This window comes from Lytechinus variegatus, chromosome 5 (genome assembly GCF_018143015.1).
Source record: "Lytechinus variegatus isolate NC3 chromosome 5, Lvar_3.0, whole genome shotgun sequence".
NCBI classification, from domain to species: domain Eukaryota; kingdom Metazoa; phylum Echinodermata; class Echinoidea; order Temnopleuroida; family Toxopneustidae; genus Lytechinus; species Lytechinus variegatus.
The window spans coordinates 45,191,984-45,197,506 of NC_054744.1; the positions used below are offsets into that span (position 1 = coordinate 45,191,984).

Below are 5,523 nucleotides of genomic sequence, written 5' to 3' on the forward strand. Positions count from 1 at the left end.
AGCAAATATCTCTTTGCTTTGCAGTATTGTAAAATGTAACAATGGCTTATACTTTTGTTTTATACACAGAGATGGGTGTGGGCATTTCGGCAGCAACGTCTGTTATTGAGTGTGAACACTAATAATGGCATAGAGTGCCAGAACCGTTCATTCAAAGATGAATACATACGGACAAAGTATAAGTTACCATTGAGTAAAATGGTCAAGGTTCTCGTGCAAGACTTTCTTCCCGATTCATGGAAAAATACTGCAAGACCATATTTATTGAACATGAAATAAAATCATGACATGTCCCCATTTTTGGGATGATATCATCTGGGACATCAATGATTAGGAATGGGGACGACCTATATGATTCTGGTAGATCTTGCCATTTGGAATTTGTGTGTGTAAATACTGCAAAGAAATGTTTACATGGGATCCCGTTTCGTCTCCACGTGAAACAATCACATGCTGGTTTGTCAAAACTAACATTGTAGAATGCAGTTTGTCTACTGATACTCTGTACCTTGTAACTATTTGGTGCATCCCCTGTTCTTACATCTGCCTTTCTTACTTGTTTGCTACTCTCTAATTGGTCCATGCAGAACTTTATAACAGACAAGGGACGGTTGTGTAGGTAGTCAGGAATATCTGTACTAAACTTTCTTGACTTGGAAGACGCTTTCAGGTTATTCCTCCTGTACCTGTAAAGGGAAAAAGCGAACAATAATATAAAAAATAAAATGTTGCTTCTCAACTGGTTCTGATACAAGATTCTTCTGATATTTGTAAACTAGGCCCAACTTTGCAGATTTGCATGTGTGGATATAAATATTACACTTGATTAATACTTGCGAATTTTCCAGGTAATCTTCAAATTGAGCAAAAATGCCCTGGGGTGGTATTCTGAGATCCATTTTATCTCAGATAAAATAAAATATTTTATCTCCGTTAAAATCAGTGAGATAAAATACCCTTAAAATCCCTCCGAATCGGTATTCTGAGAACCATTTTATCTTCATTTTATCTCTGTAAGACACACCTATTTTTTTTAATCAATATCCAATTAGAAACACGCTTTTATAGCTCTCTCATATCACTCAACCAATTGAAATCCATTCCGCCAGGAGGTGTGGCAAAGGGGCCAGATTGCGTCAATTTATTGACTTCAAATGCGCTTGCACTATACGTTTGCGCGTCTTTACGGAGATTTCTTTTTAACAAAAATGACAATACTCTCATCTTTTTTCGAAGTCTATATCGCATCTTTTCAAACATCATTTCAAAGACAATATTAGTAAAGAAAAGTCTTAGGAAATACTCTCTGATTGTACAGGAACAACGTTAAGGTGTTATTCTCAATAAATGTATAATTTTTCTTCATTTTCATGTCATCATTTGGGGTTAATTTACCTAGAAATACTGGTGAAATCAACGTCACAGAGATAAAATAGCCTCTACCCTCTTTTAAGTTTATTTTATTTTTTCTTCAAAGTAACGTGGGCGCAAGCACATCATCTGCGTTGCAATGGCCAGATACGCGATGGGTATGTGTACTCAGGCATTGTTCTGTTGCGTATCATCTGTAGACACGCAAGATAAAATTTATACGCAAGATAAAAACTAAAATTTTATCTGAGAGATAAAATCTCGTCTCAGAATACCAATTTCATTTTAAGAGATAAAATAAAATATTTTAAAGATAAAATGACCTCAGAATACCACCCCTGATATTTTGACTTAAGCAAAGTCTTACTCATTATCTATGATTGGGACGGTGATATATATGCAATATCGAGCCCTTTAATGAAGTGTTACATAAGGGGGGGGGGGCACTTCCATGGTGGATACGCATGATGTGCCTTCGGATAGACCCCACTTTTCTTCAAATTGCCATGTACTCAATGGCCCCCTTTTCTTATCTTTTGCTACTGAATGACCTTATATTTTTGCCTTCTGTTGCTACTGGATGACCAGTACTCAAAGCCCCCCCCCCTTTAAACTTTGTAACTTGGATGCTTTGGGGATAATTTGCAAACAAAGCACCCAATTTGAGTAAAATTTGATACCGCTATATGAGACTGACATGTAGAGTGTTTGGCTATTTTGCTTGTATATTATTATGATAAATCAGAACCAGTACAAACCTTGAAATCTGGATATTTAAAAACTTCCTTGACAATAAGTTTTGCTGGACAATTCTATTTCTTTGTAGGTTGGATGAGTCTCCTGGATTTAGTGCCAACATAGCCATGTCACTTCTCCCACCTGTAAGGACAGCAACAAGCACATATCTATGTACAAACTAATTTTAAAAAAATATAAGAAGGCATGTCAATGAAATTTTGAAGTTTCATGTAACATCGTAATCTATGCAGAAATAGATGTATCTCTTGATTCCTGAGTAAAATGACACCAAAATCATTAAAATTAGCCAGGCGGTTCTGGATATCAATATTTCAAAGTGGTAAATATTGGGATTTTCGAAGTTTGGACAAAAATTACCAATTAGCATATTTGAGGTTGTCTAAAATTATAAATACAGCCTTAAAAATGAATAATTTCTTCATGTTTCACGTAAACCTGTTCTAGACAACATATTTAACCTACAAGAATCCCATGTGAACTGAAGTTTAAAATAAAAAATTAAAATTAAAGATGGACCTACCCTTTGTTTTCCAAATAATGACTAATTCCAGCTCATTAATTATGGATAAATTACAATGACACACAGATTAAGTTCTGCTTTGAAGAAAATGCAATATCTGTGAGAAGTCTAAAATTTCAGATGCATACCGATTCAATAATATGAAAATGAGATGAATACTCCCATATCACACACTGGAAATAACACCACATTACAAAGAAAAATTATACCTGTTTGCGTTGATCTCGCTTGAGAATATTTTGCTTTTCCTTCCAATCCTTCCCATGGTGACACTCATATAGCAGCTTTGATACATAGGTGTATGGTATACCATCAAAAGGGATTGCTGCAGCAGGCACTGAAAATTTACTGGTTGCAACATCTTGCCAGTATATCCTTGGACCACCTGTAAACCAACAACATTGTCACTGGTAATGTTAACAATATCAAATTAATAACTTGATTTGTCCAGAAAATATGTCAGTAAATGGTAAAGATTTGGCCAAAACAGATGTTATAGCAACACATAACTTACAAGTTTGTGTTGATGATTTTATTGTTTAGTAATATAAATTTACAATAGGGTTTAACTCCTTTACTCTGTAAAGCCGCTCACAGTGGCACGCAAAAACTTGCACGATTTGCAAGAATTTCCACTTGTTTTTTTTTTCAAATAGCTATATCAGTTGAAGTTTCGCCTGCATGCAGTTGATACAAAGAGACATCTAGCATCATCTATAATAGAAAAAGAATGATCCTTAAACACTACACATATCATAAGTTACACCCGGTATCATACAGTGAAGGGCGAGGCGGTATAAAGGGCTTTCTGTCAAAATAGGACGGACTAGCTGCTAACACAAAAATAATAGTAGGCCTATATTGTACCACTAACACAAAAATAATAGTAGGCCTCAGGGTGACCAGAAGCCTGTTGCATAAAACTCTTTACCCAAGAAAACTCTGGTAAAAACTGAAAACTAAGGTTAGTCTGATTTCCGCCATTGACTTTAGCACAGGGTAAAAACTCCGGTAAAAACAACCTGAGTTTTCTCAGGTAAAAAGTTTTATGCAACGGGCCCCAGACGTCCCTTATTTCCCGGGATTGTCCCGTATTTTGCTCCTGCATGTGTCCCGGCGTCCCGACAAACCCTTCCCGGGACGCCTATTTGTCCCGTATTTCAGAATATTGAACAAAATGTAGTTTAAAAGTGACGAAATTTTATTAAATAACCAACAGCTGACGAAGCAGGGACAACAATTCAATCGATAACTGTAAACTTTTGCAAGTTCTGCGGTGATTTGTTGCTAACCCAATACATTGCAAACGAACTGGCCTCCTGCCTGTGTGTGGCAGGCTACTAGCTAGGCATGGAGGATCGAAGCAAATTCTCAATGGTGCAAACAATCTCACATGATAAACAGGTTTCCACCAAAATAATCACAAAATCGCCGGGAAATTTTTATAATTATACTATGCATTCTCAGATTAATGATTTGGAGATGTAATCGGAGGAACAAGTTATTGACTTTCCATAGATCTAGTTGTTTCAGCTTTCATTTTGGGTTTTGGTGTGTACGATGCCGCGATGTTTCACCTAATTTCTAATTTTGACAATATGTTTCACTTTGAAATTTTATTAATTTCTAAAATATCTTATTTTTTAAGTTTTAAAAATACATTTAAAAAAACACCAAATAAAATTATGATTTTTATTAGATGATTGGGTTTTTGTGTTTACTTGAAGTTTGAACTTTTCCCTTTTTCTTTCTTTTATAAAAACCCTATCTTTTCTGCTTGCCCTTTAATTTTGTTCCATCTCTTTATTTCCTCTTTCTTTCCTAGACTTTTTCTTTTCTCTCTCTCTGTTCATTTTTCTTTCTTTCCTTCTTTATCAAATATCCTTTTTTATTTCCTTCTTTCTTTCCTTATAATTACCTTGGCTTCCTTCTCTCTTCGTCTCCTGTTTTTTTTTTTGTTCTTTCTCTCCTCCCATTATTTTCTCTTTTTTGCGTTCTCTCCTCCCTTCATTCTTCCCTTCCGCTCTTTCTTCCTTTCTTTATTTTTTCCCTTATTCTTTCTTTTGTTTCTTTCCCTTCCTTCCTCCAGTTTTCTTCTTTCTTTCTTTCAAAGAATGAAAGAAACATGTTTATTTCCTTCATTATTTTTTTCCTCCTTTTTCTTACCTTTCCCCCTTCAATTTTCTCCTTTATTTTGTCTTTCAGACATTTATTCACCTTCCCTTCCTTTCTTTCTTTTTTTCTTTCTTTCTTTCTATACTAATTTCAAAGAATGACGGAAACCTTATATTTTATCTCTTTTATTATTTTTTTCATCCTTCTTTTATTCTAACTTTGTTATTTTTTATTTTTTCCTTTATTTATTTTCTTTCCTTCTCAATCATCTCTTTTCTTTCTCCTTTATTCTTTCGTTCACCTTCTCTTCCAATTCATTATATTTTTATCACAAGTCTAATACTTTGTGTGGGCTTCTTTGTTGATCTTCGTTTGTTAAATGTCCCGTATTTCATTTTGTGAAATCTGGTCACCCTGGTAGGCCTATATTGTACCATGTATCATACCTTTATCTCCTGTTCCTGGGCCTGGCCCCGTTCCTGGCCCTTCTTTGGCAGCGCGGGCGTGCATCTCGTCTGCTGGATTGTAAACGATGAAAATGTTGACACCTCATGATGCCTTATTTCCTCCACCGCTTCTTTCGTAAAAACATAGCCTAAATTTGGTCCCAGCTTTACATCAAAATTTGGGCAATCCTAAATGGACTTGTGCAGCCATCACTGGCATCGATAGGGCTAAAGTACTGGTAACCTAGGCCTAATACTTTTTTGTACGTACCGGTACGTAGCTAGCTCTACAACGCTAGCTCTATGGCTACA

At 35.5% G+C, this 5,523-nt stretch overlaps 1 long non-coding RNA gene across 1 annotated transcript; it reads right to left on the minus strand.

Moving 5' to 3' along the window:
- Positions 1-313: 313 nt before the first annotated feature.
- Positions 314-5,523, minus strand: LOC121416269. The gene is made up of 4 exons (XR_005970118.1): positions 5,212-5,523; positions 2,860-3,035; positions 2,130-2,250; positions 314-686 (listed from the first exon to the last, which is right to left on the minus strand). It is a non-coding gene; the product is annotated as an uncharacterized LOC121416269 (long non-coding RNA).